We start from the raw sequence: 22,948 nt of genomic DNA, 5'->3' as shown, positions 1-22,948 counted from the left end.
TGTAATCAGTAGAAATGTACTCCTCCAGTAACAGAGTACATTTCTGCAAGCTACAAAACGGAGCCATGACAGCTCCAAATAAAGGGTGGACATTATGTACGAAGCATGCCAATGGCCAACTATAAGGCCAGTGGCATGGAAAAGAGTTGCAAAAATAAAAAAATCAACTTTTTTTTTTAGCCGATCTCGGTTGTTTAAGCGTAGGGCAGTGGCGTGCAAACGGGATCAGGCGGAAAATGAGAAAAAAAACTAAAATAAGCATTCTAACCAAAATCACTATTTTGCCATTATACTCAATGGCAGGCAGAAGACAAAATGACCTGTGTGAATAGTGGTTGCTAAGGAGGGATGTTCAGTGTGGAACATGTTACTATGCATCAGCAGGCAATTCTATGCAAATGAGGTTAATGATACTGAATCCCAGATTTCCCCTGCATGCTAGTCAGCACCCAACAGTGTAAGACCAGGAATAGCTCGGTGCAAGCCTAGGAGTTAGCTGACATCATAGGTAGGTGTGTCAGGCATTTTGTAAGTGGATTGGAGCCCTGTGGCTCGAGTTTACCCTTAGCTTAGCAGAGCTAAGCAAGGGGGTGTGTCTGAGGCTGCCTAGCACTCTACATTGCCTAAGCGGGTGCGTGCGCCGCACACCAGGTTTTAAAGGAAGAAAAAAACTAAACCAGGAAATAACAGCTCTGTGCACATTTGAGCACTGTGTTTGTGCGGCACGCCCCCCTGGCTTAACCAGGAAGGCAATGGGAAGGGAAAAAAGCTGTAGGAAGGTAATCAAGGAGAACTAGGAGAACTAGCATAGTTGGCAGGTGAAATGTACTAGAATCAGCCAATTACACAGGCAGCAGCCCAGCCCAGCACACTACTATAAACTATGCAAACACCTTTCTCACTGTTTTTTCCCACAAACTCTACACCACCGGTGTACACAAGCAGGGAAATTTTAACAAAAAAAGCAACAAAATGATAGGGGCTGCAGCAGCTATCATAAATCAACATGTGTAAGAGGCTGAGGGTGGTAAGGATGAGAATGCTGTTGACCAACCCACAGTGAGGAGATGGAGAAGGGTGCACAGACCCAGGGTAACCTACCAGGGGCAACATGAGCTGGAGATAGAGGAGTGCTATAGATAGAGAAGCGCTATAGGATGGACAGGAACCACCTACAGCAAATTCTTGGGCTGTGCCGGCCACACCTGATACACAGAACTAACAGAGGGGAACCCATCCCAGTGGATACCAAGGTATGCATAGGCCTAGGAATACTAGCCACAGGTACCTCCCAAAGCCCAACTGGGGATATCATGGGAATCTCACAGGCATCAGCATCACGAGTATTCCACCAGTTCCTGGATGCCCTGTCAGCACATGCCGGTGAGCACATATATTTCCTCAACATCCGTGAGGTGTTAGCCAGCAATATGCATCTCTTCCACCAAATAGCAGAATACCCTGAGGTGGTGGGTGCTATAGACTGCATGCACATCCAAAATCAAACCACCACCCAGTGAGTGAGGTAGGGTCTACATCAACTGTAAGGGCTTCCCCTACATCAACTGCCAGGTTGTGTGCGATGCCCAGGGCATTATAATGATGATTCCCACATCTGGCATCTGACACAGCTGTACCAGAGATTTGCCAGTGGGGACATCCCTTACATCACCTAGTGGGGGATGCTGGTTAAGCATTGGACCTGTGGCTGATGACACCCATCAGAAATGAACACACACCCAAACAAGAATGCCATAATGAGGTACACGGACAGAGCAGAATCATAACAGAGCATGTGTTTGGGATGCTCAAGTCACAGTTCTGGTGCCTGGACACATCTGGTGGAGCCTTGCAGTCCTCACCAGCTACATGTACCCAAAGTGTTATTGTATGTGCCATGCTATACAATATGATCCTGTGGAAACAGCTGCAGCAGGAACAGCATGGGGCAGGGCCACACAGCCCCCCACCAATGCCAAGGCCTGCGCAGGCACAGAGTGACTCAGAGGAGGAACAACCTGAGCCTGCCCCAGTACGCAGATGGAGGTGTGCACAGTATTCCATGGCCTTGGCAGAGAGGTAATGCCTAGCACATACACTGATACAGTAGGGACCCAGGGAATGACACATCTCTCTGACTCACACATACAGTAAAAGGGATCCCAAGCATTACACTACCTGTGCTCAACCATGTATAGGATGTGTACTATGTGCATCTGACATAGGCAGCCCCCAGCACCATCTTCAATACTGGCACACCCACAAGGTAAGTCACTCCCTTTACCGATTGCTGACTGGAGTAGTATGTGTTTTTACTTGTATCTATGGCATGCAAGGGAATTGGGTGGCTGAATGGGATGCCAGCAGATAATAGACACCTATAGTGGCAGCATGAGATCTGTAACAAATGCGGGTGTTACCACAGTAGCAAGTACGACACATGTTGACAAAACCCACTGCAGAATATGTGCTGGGCCACATGTGTGTCCATATGACACACACATGCCAGTCAGGGAGGTTCACATACCCAACTACAGTCACAGCCAGCAGGACAGGTGTAGACAAACACAAAGAAAGGCTGTGCTAAGGCCAATGAATAATACCTATAGGTAGCCTTCCTCCAGGCCTACACAGACAAACCACATCAGTTCAGGTAGTGGGATGTTAGTTCTGAAGGGTAGGAAGTCAGAAACTAATATGTAGGACAATCAAATGCAAGACCTGTAGTGCACTAACATGCCTCTAGTCAGCATGATAGGTTAGAAAACAGAATCAAATAGAGTACCTGACATACCAGTACAGTCATAGCAAATGTGTGCAAGTGTCAGATGTGCACCCCCCCAATCCTGTGTAGCAATGTAGAAACAGATAGGTGTGCCCCCCATAGCCTATGTGGACATGTAGTAACAGTCAGTTGCCCCCCCAATCCTATGTAAAAATGTAATAACAGTCAGGTGTGCCCCCCACAGCCTATGTAGACAGTAGTAAAAGTCAGGTGTGCCCCCCACAATCCTATGTAGAAATATAGTAACAGTCAGGTGTGCCCCCCAACCCTGTGTAGAAATGTAGAACCAGTCAGGTGTGCTCCCCAACCCCACTTAGACATGTAACAGTCAGATGTGCTCCCCCAGTCCTATATAAAAATATAGTACCAGTCTAGTGTGCCTCCCCAATCCGATGTACACATGTTGTAACACTCAGGTGTGCCCCCCCAATCCGATTTAGAAATGTAGTAACAGTCAGATGTGCCTCCCCCCAATCCTGTGTAGCAATGTACAAACAGTCAGGTGTGCCCCGCATATCCTATGTAGTAACAGTCAGGTGTTCCCCCCCAGTCCTATGTAGAAATGTAGTAACATGTATGTGTAGGTATAATACCAGTGGAGCATGGATGCCCAGAGGTGGCCAAGGTAGCAGGATAGATTGTGGAATTTGTACAATATGCAGGTATGTGTGTGTTAGGTTAGTGTGTGTTTCATATTGTGTGAGAGTGGTCAGTATGCATGCATTTTGAGGCATGCCCTAGTGGCCATTGCCCACTACTGCAGATGACATGTCCAGGTCCTCACAACTGCAGTGCCAAAGACAATTCCCACCAGTATAACACATGCTAGCAGTAAACCATTGTAAATGTATGGTGGTAATATGTGTCACCATCTGAAAGACTGACATGGCATGGCTGTTGGGCTAGATATACAAGCAGTACACAGGAGAAAGTACCCAGACATACAGTATATAATGTGTAACTGTGAAATGGACACACCCTTGGAATTGTACATACAGGTATGCATCACATTATCTGGGCCTGTAGTAGGGAATACCGGTGCTGTCTGCCCAAACACTTGCAGATCACAAAAGTGGTAGGACTGATGTACTGGGAAATAGCTGATGTACCTGCACATGCCACCATAACTGGAATGCCCAATGCATATCTGTGCATCAGATGCAAGTAGTGTCCATACTACACATGCACCCAGCTCATCCAGCCACCACCCAAAGGTACCTCTCCAGTTGTATCCCTGCTGTTGGGAATGAGTACAATATGACCCCCACTTGTATATGGCAATAGCGACAGAATGCAGCATGTAGTGCAGGTGTCCCATGCAGGTGTGTCCCTAGCTTTAGGTAGCACCCTGCCAGCATCAACACCACCTGATCAATACTGATAGAAAGTATTGGCATGAACACCTATCACATCTACCCTGTTACCCCAGGGGAATATACTGTATGGCAGTCTGGGACTGTAGGACTGACAGAATGCAACGGCCTGCCACAGCTTGCCTGCATCACCACCAAATGGCCTACAGGCCTCTGCCAAAGGCCTGTGTCCCCACATACTGCCAATGCATGTTATGTTACGGACACTCAAAGAACAACATAACACACTCCACATAAGCCATATGCAAGGCCATGTGGACAAACCTCAGTAACATGTCCACCATATCCCACTGCATGAACTCTGGACCAACACCAAAACACAGCTGTGATGAGATGATAACTTTACGGAAAGTATCAGAGACTGTATGCATAATGTATGGCAGAGGATAGAATAATAGAGGGGGTGTGGGAGCCTAGGCAGCATGGAATGTGCAAGAACTGATACACAGCTGTGTGCACACACTATCACTGGCTGCAAACACATAAATGTGTGGCTACAAACCTGCCCATACACCACAATAGGGGTAATGTCCTGACTCATGGCCCCTGCCTCTGGGTAACCTGTGTGAATCTGTACAGCTGTGAGGTATTGCCACAGCAAGATCAGGCCATACTGTCATATTGATGGATGTACAAGTATGGGATCCTCTGCCAGCACTGCACCAATGTGCTGAACTGGATACACAGACCCAGCAGCAAGTGTCTCCAGCTCCCCCTCCAGAATGGCATAACATACCATGAATATGTAGACATCTGCCCACAATACCAGACACAGCTGCATTCACCCTTGTTCCCCAGGACATTACTGTGAGCAAGAATTTCCACCTGACAGTACTTGAGGACAAAAAACATCACAGTGTATAACAGTACACATGTCTGAATATCTCTGCTAACACCAGTACCATGTAGCAGAAGCAGCACAGACATAATCACCTACAGTACACACTATCCCTTGCACAGTTTGTCCCCATATTGCCAAATGATCTACAGATAACTGCAGAAACAGTTTGCTATCTGTAGGCGTACAACACAAAGGTCAGCACTGGAGTACAAACTACCTGGAATGGATCCACACATTTAATACAGAAGGGCATACTGGGCATGCTCACACACTTAGAAAAATGAAGGCAATGTCAGACAACAACATACCGAAAGGTCATACTGGGACTGCTCACACACTTAAACAAATGAAGCCCATGTCTGCAAACAACAGTGGACCATACATATCTGACTGTTGCAGATGTTAATGCATACACTCCTCAGTATGCACCAGTCATGCTTTGCACATACATTGGATAGGAATACAGACCTATATCCAAGGACAACACACTATAATAAGCCAAAAGTAGACATTCATAGATGTGTGGAAGAGAGTGACTCTGAAAAAGAGCCATCCATCATGAAGCCTGTCCCAACCAGCTCACAGCCAAATGGCTACAACCACATGGTGTGTAAATGTCACTTACTGTATAAATTAGCCACTGGTATCCATCAGTATTACAGACTATATGGTGCAAGTGCTAGCTGTGCAACATGACTGTACAAGGCAGTAGTCATCTAGCAGCTGTATACATGTACCTGTGGAAAATAACCCTGCGTGTGCCTGCATGTGGTGTGTCAAACTCTAGATGAACGGGTTATGGCCCATGCACACACAATGCCCTCACCATAGCTCTACTATGACAAGCCTGCTAATGTCATTCACTGTGAAATATACCTTTGAGAATAGAGTAGCCCAGTAATCTCCATGACGCATCCTGTAACTGCGTACTGCTGTAGTGTGATAAACTAGTTAGGTAGGCATTCTAATCTCAGACATGGCAACTGTGTGTGTGTGTGCTTGAGTGTGTATATCTCTGTCTGTGTAGGGAGCAATGCTTTTTAGGCTAGTCACACTCACTACAATTCAAATGTCCTACTTTGGCAAGACTGCTGATGTCATTCACTGCGAAATACACCTTTCGGAAAAGTGCAACCCAATAATCTCCATGGCGTGTCCTATAATTGCATACTGCTGTAGTGTGATAAACTAGTTAGGTAGGAGTTCTAATCCCAGACATGGTGTGTGTGTGTGTGTGTGTGTGTGTGTGTGTGTGTGTGTGACTCTGTATAGAGAGCAATGCTTTTTAGGCTAGTCACACTCACTATAGATCAAATACCCTACTTTGGCAAGGCTGCTGATGTCATTCACTGCAAAAAACACCTTTGGGAAAAGTGTAGCCCAGTAATCTCTGTGGCGCTTCCTGTAACAGTGCAATGCTGTAGTGTGATATAGTACCATGGTAGGGGTTCAATTCCCACACATGGCAAGTGTAGATGTTTGTGAGTGTGTTTCTATGTCTGTGCAGGGAGCAATGCTTTTTAGGCTAGTCACACTCACTACAGATCAAATGCCCTACTTTGGCAAGGCTGCTGATGTCATTCACTGTGAAATACACCTTTGGGGAAGGTGTACATCGGTAATCTCCATGGCACGTCCTATAACTGCGTAGTGCTGTAGTGTGATAAACTAGTTAGGTAGGAGCTCTCATCCAAGACATTGCAACTGAGTGTGTGTGTGTGTCTGTGCTTGTCATTCGTATCCTGTGTGGGGGTGAGTGTGTAACAACTGGACTCATTGTGAAGCGGGTTTTGCAAATTTCTTATATGGTGGCCCTATTATATGTCACAATGTCCACCTTACAAGGATAACAGATGTGAAATAGCCAAGAGGCTGGGGTGCCAATCCATACCCCTACATGTGACATCAAGGCCTGGTGAACAAAGTTAGCAACCCTTGTATTACCCAGAGAACACTCTCAACCCATGTCTCATACATAAACACACTTGCCTAGGCAACAACTGCTATGGTGGTAGTACTCTGCATATTGCCTACAGATAGTAACTATGGTGTGATTGCAGTGGACTATAGAGGGCATGGCACCCTGTCCATCAGTACAATAGGCACGCACATGCAGACAGTGCGCCTTCACTATGTTCCCCACTGGACACCTGCAACACCTGTGGTGCCATCAAATGTGACCCACAAAGGACATACCATGCCTTAAACACATGCCCTGCATGGACAGAGGCCACTGACACCAGGGAATACCTGTATCATGCTATCAATGTAGTTGCTAGGTCAACCTGCTGTCCATTAACTGTTCACACCACATGAGGCCAGGTCTGGCACATCTGATAATAACAATCTGTGTACACAACATGGGCCAGACACCCCAGGTACAGTTCCACATGTCACTGTACATGCATGTGGGACATGTGCACATCCCAGACACTGTCCATATCATGGACTAAAGAACACATACATGGCAAAAAATGCACAGCAATGGCCACACACAATAGCTTCCCAGGTGACTGGGTGATTAATACAATACCCACCTGTGTGGGCCAGTCCAGATACACTACACCCCTGAGCCACACTACAGACCATTGTCATGTGGCCTGATGCCAAGGTATACCCATCACCTAGCCTTGTATAGCCACCTGGCACAGTCAACCACTACACACTCATGAAGCAATGCACCCATGCATGTCAGTACTGGCACCCTGTGTCTATGTGTGTGTGGTGTACGATGCTTTTAATCACATTCACACTCACTACAACCCCCATTGAAATACTGAAGCATGCTGTCTGATGTCAGACACCTCCACATACCCTTTGCTCATATAACCTCTGTATAACCCCTGTGGTGCATGTGATACCTTTACAGTACTGTACTGTGGCAAACTAACTAGTGATGAGGTGTATTCCTGACCCTGCCAGTGTGTCAATGTGTGTGGGTCCCTGAGAGAGTGTAGCTGTGTTGATGCTGACACCTGTTCATGAGGACAGGCACATGTACTACACCCACCATATCACTACCATATCACTGTTGTAGATGTCACTCATGATCACACATACATTTGGAGAGCTCTTCAACATGTAAGCTATGTGGCACATCCAATAACTGCATAGACATGTGATAGAAATACATAGTCAGTCAGGGGGTTGATTCCCTGTACTGTTAGGTGTTTGACACAAACATGCTTAGGTTTTACTCTCCCACCCCCCTCCCTGACCTATCTTTGCCTCTGTCTGCCTCTCTCACTCCCTCTGTGGTGGATGTGGAGACGTACACATGCTTTGCTTAGGCAGCAGCATGTGTTTTGTAAGTGATGCTCATAATCAGCTAATGGCCTCTGCATGAATTGCAGCCCTCCTCTAGCTGATTGCATGTGGAACAGCTGTGGTAACATTCCCATAGCCAATTGCATTGAAACACATTCCAATATCTAGAAACATCATGTTGGTGTTGGGCCTTTTCATTCGCTGTGAGCAGGACCTAGATCTGTTGTTTGGCAAACAGCATCACAGATGGATTGGATATTTACCTCTAACAACATACACTGTGGAAATGGGCCAACACATAGGAGGGGGATGTGCTTGACATGACTACAGAATGTAAGTGTCGTTATTCTGCATTTGGAGTAATGTTGGTTTAACAGGGTGTGTGTAGATATGGCTGGTCTTCATGTTTTAATACCTGTCATGACAGTGTTATGTTTCTGAGGAAACCCCCATCTGTAGGGTCATCTGCAGACTGAGCAGTGTGTGGTGTCTTTTGTTTCTTGTGTTTCTCACAGAGCACCTATCTGTGAACTGCTGAAGCATAGTGTGAGGATTGCAGACAGTACATGGTGACAGACATGAGAATTACTGACTTCATATCCCTCATAGGACATGTGTCACAACAAATCCTGTTACAACAGTAAATGTATGAGGTTATCACAGCAACATGTCAATATTGGCCCTGTGTTTCTGCCTCCAGCCACAACACTGTCAACCTGTGTACGTATGTCATGCAGTAAGGGGTGCATATGTTCTGTACACAATAATTTATTGACATCATATCTGATAAGCCAGTGAGATAGCAGACTGCTACACATGTTATGCATAGTAGGGGTTATCTTTGAGGACATAGCCTGGGCATTCTGTAGTTGTGTGTACAGTACTGAGGTCTGTGTACTTATGGTGAGTGTCGACAGTTTGTGCTTTGTGAATATGTACCTTGGCCTGTGTACATACTGTGGAAGATGTCATTGTTCTTGTTCCTGTTCTATCTGATGTTACATGCTGCTCCACTGTATATTATCCTATCAGCTTACATGTTTGTAGGGACAAAAACACAAATGTCCCATGCCACAGACAGGCATCAGACCACACTGTGTAGTGGCCCAGTATATGTAGGGTTAGTGTGTGAGTGGCACATATGAGGATGGTGTTGATCAGATAGTTCATATACTATAATATTACACTAGCTATCACATGTGGCTGTGTTTACATTGGTTGTGTTTATGCACTTTCACACAGGTGTCTGTGCTGTGGAATGCCTGTAGAGCCTACTATATATGCAGGTACATGTGTATTCCCCCATAAGAAATGTAGGCCAGTGTTGTGGGTGTCTGCCTGTAGCCTGCACAGAGCTTTGTTACATGCCTAGCAGCTTAGTGTACTTACCCAGTGTGATGTTATGTCCAGATACTTGCCAGATGTACTGCTGCCAGGCCACCATAACAGTCATGTATGTCGGACAAAGCAGTGGGATGCTGTACAGATGTATATCACTAACTAGTGGGTAGTATGTGGCCATGGCACCTCTGTACCAGCAGTTAGTACGTGTCAGGACAGACAGGGGTGTGTGAATGCATACCCTATGGGGGCAAATGTACACCAGTGTTTACGTGATATACCCGTTTGCATGGCTAACATTCACATTGTCAGGCTTGGTCCACATGTCTTGCATTAAGGGGTTCTGTGAGAGTGTGTCAGACTGTCCAATTTATTGGCCATATCTCTGCTGTAGTCCACAGGACCATTACTGTGCTAGCAGTGGTACTGTACTATGATGTCCTTAGGATGTCTGTCTGTGACCTATGGCGTACATGTTAAAAGCAGATGTGACCTCCCACACACAACATGTCTGTGAAGACAACCCTATCACAGTAGCAATAGTCTACATATATACCTGCAATACATACCTGACATCCCCTTGCACTAAGAGGTTGGGACTACTAGGGCTGAGGAAGGGCTCCACTACATGTTCAGGACATATGATGAACATATATGTATATATACTTATATATATATCTATATATATATATATATATATATATATATATATATATATATATATATATATATATATATATATATATATATATATACATATCGACATACATGGATGGATATGTACACACATATATATCTATATATATATATATATATATATATATATATATATATATATATATACATAAACACTCAGATATATACATATACACAGCAATATATGTCTACACATATACAGATAGAGATACATATGCACATATACTTATGGATATCTACATATATATTGACAGTAATAGGTATAGCAGAATAGATATGTATGCACATATAGATATCTACATATATATCTACATACATAGGCATATCTGTACACATAGGATGTGCACACATATATAGGATATATACATATATCTATCTATCTATCTATATATCTATATCTATATATATGTATATATATATATATATATATATATATATATATATATATATATATATATATATATATATATGTGTGTGTGTGTGTGTGTGTGTACATACAAAGAGATGTACACATGGCCATATATATATATTGCACTATACAGATGTGTATACAGTGATATGTATGAATATACATGTGTAGGTTCATAGGTTCATAGATTAGTACTAGGCTAACTGCCCTTGCGAGCCATTTTAAGCCTAGCCAATTATCCCATGTGAGATTCAAACCCTGTACCTTGTGCATGTACATGTAGACATATATCAACTGATTATATGTATATATCCATATTCCTGTCGTGTAAGCCTCACAGATGTGTATGCACTCCAAGATGTATCTCACTGTATGTATCTCTCATGTGTACATTATGATAAAACAACATATGTGATGCAACAGTCATATTAATAACAAGTACTAGTGTTAGCTATCATGCAGGTGTCTGACATACCCTTCCAATATGCCATCATGGTCACCACTATGATGCCATGCATTAAACAGCAACAATATGTGCACATATACAGCATGCATTCTTGGTAGGTGCGTTAGATGTGTGCATGGAATATACCATTGCCATTACATGCCTGGTGTATTGGCAAGCATCTGCATAAACCATACTCACAAGCTACAGGCTGCTGCCTTGGTGGTATACCGAAGGGACCTGCACAAGAAGGTGAGAGATGCAAAGTCAGTGGCCACAACTGTGTCATTGCTACAGGGTGGGTGCAGCATTACAATACATCAACAGTACATGACCACAATACTACCACATATGCACATATGTTTATCACTACAATACAGCAACAAAATATATCTATGACATGTCAGATATGCATGATTCACCTGTACCTATGCGGATGTATACACAACAGTGGTCTACTGATGTGCTCTGTGGTCTTACCTGCATGCTCCTCGACCGGTAGTTGGGTGGTAACCACCTCCACAAAGGTGTCCAGCAGTTGATGGCTATGTGGAGGGGCAGGTGCCATGAGGCTGGCTATTAGCTCCTCCACACATGTCTGGGGGGATAGATGGCATGGCCCCCCTGTGGCAAGGTGATCCCCCTAGACAGCAGCAGCACACCGAAAGGCATTGCGAAACAGGTCACAACAATGATGCCAGACCTGCTCATAACTCTGGTTGTGCAGTCCGACGTCATTATTTTTATTTTACATTTGTTGAACGGGCTAGTCCAACTGGATACATGTCCATTTTCTGCAGAGGCCCAGGGAGATAAGCTCCGTGCAGAAAAAAAAAATAGCAAAATAAAACATTTTTACAAACAATGTTGTTACAGGTTAATACATAAATTATCATAGAGGTCTAAGTACCTCCCATTTTAAAATTTGAGTACAATACTAAAAATAGGTCTAATATTATACTATAGTCTGGGAGATGTAGGTCTGGGATAAGAGGAAAATAAAACCTTTATATTTACAGAGAGTATTAGAAGTTAGGCTGGAAAAATCAAAGAGGACAGAAATACATCACAGTGCCAAAGGCAGGTACAGTGGACAAAATTACAGAGAGGGCAGAAATACTTTGCAGTGCAGTAGGCAGGTACAGTTCAGATTGCAACTAGGTCATTCCACAGGGTGGTCTGCTCCTGCTGATCATGGGCGGCCCATCAAAACAAGACTGCATGGTGCTGTATGAGGTCGTTCAACAAAATGTTATTTACAGCTGCTGAGTATGCTGGCAGCCTTCCATGGGACATTGTGTCGGAAAGACATAAAGATGGACACAGGTGTGAGCAAGTCATGCAGCAAGGTTACCACAGTTCTTATAACACATCACTGTCACCCCCCTACCATATCAGTGACAACAAACTGTACACACAACTCAATAGGTATGGCTACAGCATTCCTACCATTGGGGAAGATATTGTACTGTACCATGCTTTGTGCAATGTGTTTGTAGCCATGTGCCCTATGTGGACACTATCATTGCTGGCCTGTTACAGACTATTCACCTGCATGCCATTGTCAGGGCCACAGTGGTGCCATAAATGCCTGTGGTATGCTTGCTATGTGTTTGCTGCACATCTGACATTCTGTGTTTTTGGGGTTATCTATGCATGCTCTTGGACATATTCTGGGATTGTGAAGACTATTACTACTTACATATGTTCTATAACAGTGACACAATAGCATGTATATGTACTATTGACCAGCAGAACCACCTCTCCAAACTCATCTGCCCATGTTACCAGGCCACATCACATGTGTGACCCACCCTGGGGCCTCCTCTTGTACTAGACCAGCAATACCATAAGGTGGAACCAACTTAGAGAATGTTGTCCCCCTGGGGGCACACAAAGACATGCTCCTGGACCCTGAGGTCAGGTCCAGGGTGTGTTCCGTAACAGGCTCCACAGACACATGTGGGATGTACTACATCACCTTGAGGCACCCAGTACACATTCATAGGGCCCATATGCTCCTCCTGCTCATTCTCCAGGCAAGGCACCTTTGGGACATGGACTGCTGTTGTGAGTAGCAGTGGGTGGGAGGCTTGTTCCCATTGTGTCCATATTGGGGCCCATGGGGCATCCACATCACAGACCACACAAACCATCCAGGGTGTTTACCCACCACATGTGTCACATACCACCACTGTAGGCTGTCCTCTATATCTACCAACCCTGACCACCTCCACAACTATACCTGACATACTTCCCCATATTCCCATTCCATACTTCACAGACATGGGCAATGTGGTCCCAACAAGGGGTTCACATATGACATACGCATACAACATAGCCAATAGTATACTTAACACTGAAAGTGTGATAAGAGACCTTGGGACACAGGTGGACAGTAGTCTCTCCTTTGATAATCACGTCGCTACAGTAGTCAGGAAATCCTTCTATGTGGCACACCTCATCACAAAAGGTTTCTCATCCAGAAAAAAAAGAGGTCATTGTTCCCCTCTACTCATTACTCATTAGACCCATTATAGAGTACAATGCCCCTTTTGGTATGTACCTCACAAGACATCTACAACAATTGGAAAGGCTGCAGAAATACCTCACAAAGAGGATTACCAGCCTCAAACAGATGCCCTATGCAGACCGTCTCAAAAAACTCCAGCTTTACTCTGTCGCATACCACCTAATCAGAGGTGATCTCTGCCTAACATACAAAGCTATGTCAAACTCAGAGCTGTTGGACATGCTCCACTTAAAGAAATCCCAATCCCTCCGAGCTACACGCTCTAGGGACCTAAACTTTGTCACCACAATAAACAGAACATGCTGGAGTGATAGATTCCTGTCCCAGAGACTTCCCATACTCTGGAATAAACTACCTATCTATATCAAACAAAGCTCCTCATTAGCACTCTTCATGAAAAATCTTTATGATTGGATGGAAAATAGGAAATTCACCCTGGGTATCATCTCTGTGGCTCTGCTCGACAGTGGCACAGGAAAATAATTTTCTTGGGTGGGAAAAGCCAGGGTAACTTTTTGTATGGGCTTGTATAGGCCCCAGGGCCGATAGCCTAGTACCTACCTATGAACCCATGAACCTATGAACCCATCCATGTTGCACACACTGACAGCTGTAGTATTGCTATGTGTGCTGTTTCCTCACACATAACATGCAGCACTGTGGTGGTAATATAGGGGACATATATTTACATACATATATCTTTGTGTGCGTGTTTGTGTGTATAGATATATATATATATATATATATATATATATATATATATATATATATATATATATATATATATATATATATATATAAATATATATATATATATATATATATATATATATATATATAGATAGATAGATATATATATCGATATAGGGTCTATATTAGAACACAGAACGTTCAAAATTTCGAGAGTTCTAATATCAAAACCTATGAATCGGAAATTCAAAACATCAAACATTCAGAAAAGCAAATTTTTTCCTAGGGAAAAAAATTTGCTGTTCCAAAACACATACACACAACACAAGCACACTAAATAAACAGCAATCCATACACATACACCTAAACTCTTACACCTAACCCTACACTAAACTATACATACACAACTAACTATCCACTTACCTTAACCCAAACCTTAACCCTAACGTCCGTCAATATCGCACAGTCACCTCACCCGCGCCCTAACCCTAACTCACCTACCCCACCCTAACCCTCACGTTCACACAATCGCACACTTACCTGACCTGCACCCTAACCCTAACTCATCTAACCCACCCTAACCCTCATGTCCACACAATCGCACACTTACCTGAACCCGACCCGTACCTTTCCACCACAGCACTGAAAATAATGAAGCAAAAGAAATGGACAACCAAATTCTTTCCCTAGGAAAAAAATTTGGTTTTCTGTTTCTTCAATATTTTCAGCGTTCGCTGAAAATGGGACGATATTAGAACACTCAAAATTTTGAACATTCTGTGTTCTAATATAGACCCTATATATATATATATATATATATATATATATATATATATATATATATATATATATGTATGTATATATATATATACATATATATATATAGACATGTGCATATAGGTATATATCTATATATGTGTAGATATATATGATGTATATACGTGTTCACATAAATGTCTACACATGGGTATCTGTATATTTGTAGACATACATGTGTGTATAGATATATATATATATATATATATATATATATATATATATATATATATATATATATATATATATATATATATATATATATATATATATATATATATATATATATATATATATATATACATACCTATATGTGGTGTACATTCAGACATCAGGTCCACAATCTCACAACAACCTTCCTGAACAGCTGCACTGTTCTGCTTTGCTACAACACAGACAGGTGCCACATATGGGCACAGCCTGAGATTAGGGAGGTATATGTAGGGCCAGATTGCAGGTAACCCTATTACACACCTAAGACATTCCTGCATGCTACAATACAGGTTAACCTGAGTATCCTGCAAGAGGTGGACTGTGGAACCCAGGTGTCCATCATTATGGCATTACTTCCACCACCAGCTATTGGCCACAGTAATATACATACTTCCCATTACACAACACACACTATGATGGCTTACATCTTATTAGTCAGTGCTGCTCTGCACAGTTGACGGGTATGGCCCTCTACCCACAGGGATGGACTCTATTTTCCTTAGCAGTTATTCAGCTGAACATCATTACAACAACACCTGAAGGCACATATATATCATTCCACATCATCTATCCCATTATTATGGACCAAGTACTACGCTCAATTATATGCATATGTACTTCACATACCTGTTCTTGGAATGAAGTCTCTTCTGGATGGTTTGCTTGATTTTCTTTTGTTTGTTTGTGCCTTACAGGTGCTCTCTGTCTCTGTCTCTCTCTCTCTCTCTCTCTCTCTCTCTCTCTCAGTCTCTCTCCAGTAAATGGAATTAGCTCCTTTGCATAGATTGCAGCATGAGTTTTGTATGTGATGCAAATGATCAGGTGATGGTCTCTGCACCATTCAGTGTCCTCCACTTGCTACCTGCATGCAGCATGCTGTGTAGTACTTCCAATTACCGCTGTCATGGCAACCAATTACTATAAATCCCTACATCATGTGAGCGTGGTCACGTTACCTTTCCTAATTGATGGACATCCTTCCTGTGTGTGTGGGCAGCAGTGTTACAGACAGCAGGTAACAATACCTCTTACAGGAGGACCTGTACACTCAGGCCAGCTACATATTTGTAGGAGGTTCCAGAACTACAGACAAAGTGTGAGTATTGTTGTTGTATGCATTGTATAGCACCGGTGTTACAGGGTTTGTGTGTACATACTAGTTTAATGTGGAATGCAGTCTGTCTGCATAGATCTCAACTGTGGGCCTATCCACTTAATGGCCAGAGGTGTGCCTATTATGTTTTGTCTGTCCACCACACAGGTCATGTATCAGATAAATCACTGACAGTGTGTGTTGTTGAGTGCTATCAGTACCTGGCTACATCCATTTCTGTTTCTAACTTCATATTCCTGACTAAGGGTATGTTGCAGACTATTCTGTAAAACCAGTGTCTTGCTTAGTGTATGACAACAATTTTACACATATGGGCCTGTGTTCCAGTCTTTGTCCTCTGCCTACATACCAGGCTATGTACATATGACATGCTGTCAGGGGTTGTTATGTAGTGGGCTGTGAGTATGTCATTGTGCCATTCCTGCAATCAATCCACTGCTGTTGTGTCCCCCACACATATTGTGGGGTTGGGTCTATATATGTGTGGGCTTCACCTACACAATACATGTGTGCCCTTATGCACTCCAGAGGCCAGTGTATGTAACAGTGGTATATGGCCCTGTATTATTGAGTCTAGGGGGGATGCATCATAACTAACCTAGGCTGTTACAACATGTGGGGGTATCAGGGGTAAGCTGCCTTAAGGTATCTGGATGTACATTACCATATAATTCACATTGGGTAAATGCAGGCCTACTGCTTTCTGCCATACAGACTGTTCTGTTTGTCTGTGTGCTTGTGATGGTGTCAGTTATGCCTTGTTATGTAACAGATACATCCCATTGTGTCAACTGAGGTCATTACCCCCTAGGATTTGCGTATGGAGTGTAGATAGAGGCTGCTGGATGATACAGTTGCATTACTTCCTGTTGATTGATTGGTATCCTGTGGCCCAGTCTGTCTTTACTATTGTACTACTTGAAGGCCTCGGCCTGGACAGAAACATATGTAAACCTTTCCAGACTACTGTATTAATATAACTGTTTCACAGTTGCATTATTCTGTTTATATGTATGTCAATGTCTAAACAGCTAAATGACATGGCATATAGAACTGTAATAGTACAAAAATAAAGCTTTCCCATGTATACAAACCTGTGTGTGGTGTTATATTCTTTCACCTCTCTGTGGGTATATGTTGCAGGCAACAATTGTCATTTCTATCGTTAGCTCATACAGTGTCCAGTTGGTAAGGTGGCAACTGTAGGCATAGTGGTTGCTCCGTATTGTGTGCACCTTCTACATATGTATCTTCCTATACATATCTCTGTGTGTGTATGTGTAGTTACATATATATCTATATGTGTGTGTGTGTGTGTGTGTGTGTGTGTGTACATGTATATATATATATATATATATATATATATATATATATATATATATATATATATATATATATATATGCATTTATATATATATATATATATATATATGTGTGTGTGTGTGTGTGTGTGTGTGTATCTCCATATATGTGTCTATGTATATGTATCCTAGGAATGTTGATTGTTTCCATGTTGTACATTCCCTATGGTAGACAGACTGTACTGCATGATATGTTACTGATACCAGCCTGACATCATACAGGTGGGTTGGAGTACTGTTAACATCGTGTGCCCATGTTGTGTCAGGTCCTGGTTATGGGATCTGCAACAGTTGGTATTGTATTGCATGGCAGACGTGTTTGGCTGCGGGGGGGGGGGTAGCTATACATACAAGACATATGTTGTTTGGGCCCCTCAACCCCATTAACGATGCATGTGGACATATATGTTTTTGGTATGTTTCCTTTTATATCTATAGAATTTTGTCTGTATATACCTATTTAGATATATATGTATGCTTATATATATATATATATATATATATATATATATATATATATATATATATATATATATATATATATATATATATATATAGGTATAGATATAGACATATAGATGTAGACATATATATGTATGTATATATGTGTATGTATATATATATATATATATATATATATATATATATATATATATATCTACATATACAGATATGTTATATCTATTTAGATAAAAATACACACACACACACACACACACCCACACACACACACGCACACATACATCTACATGTTTAAATACATTTCCTGTACTGTTGAATGACTGGGCTGGATGATATGTTTGTGAAAACATTAAGGTTATGTATATCTGACATGGCTTAGTGGCAAATCACTTTGGTTATGGTATGGAGGGTCCTGAGTTCAAGCCTTGCAGAAGCTGTTTATTTTGTTGCTGGGCAGAACAAGGGCCATTGGATACAGAGTGAATAAGACAGTTTTAAGTAGTTGTAAGCAGGTTTGTGCGGGTTTGCGTGAAAGTAACCACTGCTAACTTCCGGTTATAGTTTCTTCTACTTAGTTAGCTTCTAAATTGCTTAACCTGTGTAGGAATTGCTTACCACAGTGCAAACAGGCTTAAAACCTCTTCCTGCTTCTTAAAACTGCTTACTCCCGCTTACCCCCGCACTAATTTTTTTAAAAGAAAAGAAAAAAGGGTTGGTAAGAAAGTGGTGAAAAAGAGGTACAAAGAGGGAAAGACAGTAGGGAAAATAGCTAGGGATGTGCAGGATGGGTGTAGGGAAGGTCCATAGCTGCCCATTCCTTCTACAGCAACAGCTGTGCATATACACTAAATTTGGAGGTAGATTTGGACACTCAAACCCCTGAGAGAGGGGTGAGGACAACATTAATATGTTATGATGCCAATTAGACCAGATTACATGTGTCCAGTGGACATGTGCGAAATGGACAGCTATGTATGGGGGAGAGAGTTTTTTTTTGGGAACAGATTGCCCTTTTTTATCAGGTGAGAGTGTTATGTTGGGGAGGGGTAGTAGGTTTATTTGGGGAGGTAGGCTGGGTAGGTTAACAGACAAGACAAACAAGATGCATACAGGGGTGGTATATGACACATGTGGGGGCTAAACACCTTGATCGGGATGGGTGTTGGGAAATTGGCAGCCCATAAGCCACCTAGTGAAAACAGTGGGACTGAGATCCCCACCCATGGTCAGTCACCACTGCACCATCACAGCCCCGAAGGTGGCTGCGCTGAGAGCTGAGTTGGAAATCCAGGTCGACCCTCTTAGTTTTGACATGCAGCCCTTGAGATGGCATAAAAGATCTCCAATCTGCTGACTGAGCTCTCTACGCACCACAACCCAGACCTGGCTACAGGTCACAGCTTCCTGTCTGTGCACCCTCCAAGGGGGGATGTGCCCCATCCCCTGAGGTGGTTCCACCTGAAGGTGGTGTAGGACCAATGGATGAGGAGGTCCTGGCTGGGCCCCAAAAATGCTGGTGCCCAGTGCCACAGCCAGCTGAAGTGGGACAGGTGGGTCTGCTGGGTTCCGCATTCCCATACGTGCTATGGTGTTTATGGTGTATCAACATATGTGGGTTAGTAATAGTCAACACATTTCAGGGTTAGGTATAACAGCATGCATCGATATTCCCATTAACCCAGACACCAGATAAGGAACAGTTGCATAGCAAACGGATCATATGCATATATTGGACCACAATGGTAATAACAACATGCAGGTTCATTGATGGCACCATGCCACCAATGTTGGAGTATTTTAACATAGCACATGCATAGAAACAGATTTAAATAATTATCAACCAATAGGACATATGTCCCAACATAAAAGTGGAGTCATCACGTACCAGTTGAGATGGGTATTTAGAGTATTGTTGGAGATACGGTGGGGGGGAGAAAAAGATGTCAATTAACAAGTAGTATATTCCTGTAGTTTGCATTACTTTCCTAGTCAGTGCTGTTATCTGTACCTTACAAGTATTACTACACTACCCTATTACCTTAGTTTGGACAGTGATATGGCTGTCAACATCTTTATACATGAACTGGTTTACCTGCAGTATGCACCTCTTACCTGGTATACCTGTGGAGGAATTGTTTGTTAACACTAACTAACTGTTTCTCCACATACTCCCTGATTCCAGGTTGATGTTATTCATATACCTGTCCATCTCATTTTGCACAGACTCTGGCCATGTCTTGACCACATGCAGGTGAAGCGGGACATATGTAGATTATTGCCCTCTTCAACCTTAGTGACATACAACACTCTTATACAGGATTTCCTACACAGTTATATTAGGTAGCACAGTGTGGGTGACAGTGATCAGTGATACCTTATTATTCAGAGCAACTGCAACACTCATAATTCCATACAATACCAGAGTAAACAATACCAGTAATGGGTATCAAGCTTTTATTTCTCAGCACAGTGTTCATATCTATTGTATCTGTGGGAGCAATGTTTGTTAGCACTATCTGCATGTTGCCACACAAAGTACCAGATTTCACATTAGTATTCTGCACATATATCTCACTCTGTTACTGTACACAGTCTGGTCACAGCTTGACAACATGGGGGTGTAGATAGGACATACTTAGCTTATTATTCTCATAACAGTTTGGGGAGTTGCTAGAGTGACAGGTTTGTTCTTATAGATGTGTGACAATCAGTTGTGTTTCTTGTTTGCTGCCTATATGTCTGGGATCATCCCACTGATTTACCAGGGGACAGAGTGACAGGCAGCAGATATGGGCCAATTTACTGGACATTCTGGACATATCTGTACAGTTGTGGAGTATAATTTTGGATGCAGACTACTACCACTCCCAGGATTTGTACCATGGCTGTGTGTGCTAAAAATACAACAGTTCACGTCTCACTTGCGTGTGCTATTCAGATTTTGTTGTCTGTCTTTTCACTGTTTTCTGTCTATGTCTTTCTCAGTTGTACTAAATTACCTCTGGGGATTACACCAGTCATATACAGACATTCCTACATATTCTATTTATGTTGCACAGTGTGGGTAACAGTGCTTAACAGAACTATTAAGTGATTGCAAATCTACATTACCATATGATACCAGAGTATACACATGCAGTCCAGCAGTTAGACCTTTATTGTCAGGCTATTATGCTTTTATTTACATACAAACTATATGAGACTCTTCCTGCCATATTCTCTGATGTATGCAGTACTTGCCTTAAACAATACAGGTTTTCTACAGGCAATTGACTTACTAATACAGTTAGATTTATTTCCTATGACAGTACATGCAAGAGTATTACTAACCTGCCTTGTGTCGCCATTGGGGTATGCCAGTGGCACGGATGAGATCACGGGCGAGACGGTCCCAGGCTTCCACCTTATATTGGGAACCCTGGTACTGGCCCAGCAACAGTCTCTGCTCATGGTCTTTGACAAGGAGTCTTACCATGATTCTGGACTCCTAGATGCCCCAGCACTGTGCCTGAAAGAGCACTCCCTTTCCCCTTCCTGACATGGTGCCTGAAATGGTAAGTTACAACCAATTATGAGATATATTCCTGCCTGTTAGGTTTAAGTAGGGAAGAAGTCCCACACTTTGCAATGATTGGCCAGTTTTGAAAAGGCTAAGCTATGGGCAAACTTTCTTACCTAAGGTTGGCATTTTTTAAAGGGGTATACCACTGGGCAAATTGAGTTAGCTGGCCTACACATTGCTTACACCAACTAAGCTGGCCTGTACAATGCTTAGTGTTGCTTAATATTTACTTTGCATTATGTTTGCTTTTTGGCATTGATTTATTATTCATTACATCTTATATATATGTCTGGTATCCATGATTCATGTGTACATACAATGTATTGGGCCCTTGTGTTTAATAGGGGACTTCAACACTCTATTACAATTAAACTTCACATCTGAGCTTACTGCTGTACTCCAGTTCACATATTTGTGTTATGTAGTGGGATATAGAACATGTGACTGTATACTGATTCCTTTCTCATGTTCAGTTTGATTTTACTATAGTGAGGATTTGTTTGGTGATACCTCATTCTTATGTACTGCTATGATGGCTTAGTGGTTAGCTACTGTGACTATACTGTATATGGTCCTAGGTTCAAGACCTGCACGGCTATTTATTTTTTTCCTGGTCAGAACAAGGGCCATTGGATACAGAGTGGTTAAGTCACGTTTAAGCACTTGTAAGCAGGTTTGCGGGAGTTTGCGTGAGGCTAAGCAAAGCTAACCTTGGGTTAAATATACTTACAGAGAGTTAGCTTCACTATTGCTTATACTGTGTGCACATTGCTTACCCCCACACAAATGGGCTTAAACCCACTTACTAGTGCTTACATATGCTTACTCCCAATTACTACTGCTTAATAGTGCTTACACTTGCTTACTAGTGCATACTCCTGCTTACCACTGCACTAATTTAGATAACAATGTCTAATGGTTCTTAGGAAGGTGGGGGATTTGGAAGCTGTATGGAGTTATCATTCATTACACATTTTTCTTTCTATTTGTATCCTTGATTCCTGTGTTTATCTGTGGACTTTGCAACATTATGACACTGA

The sequence above is a fragment of the Protopterus annectens genome, chromosome 1.part1 (genome assembly GCF_019279795.1).
Source record: "Protopterus annectens isolate FY-2018-M chromosome 1.part1, PAN1.0, whole genome shotgun sequence".
NCBI lineage: Eukaryota > Metazoa > Chordata > Ceratodontiformes > Protopteridae > Protopterus > Protopterus annectens.
This window is presented reverse-complemented; position numbering follows the sequence as displayed.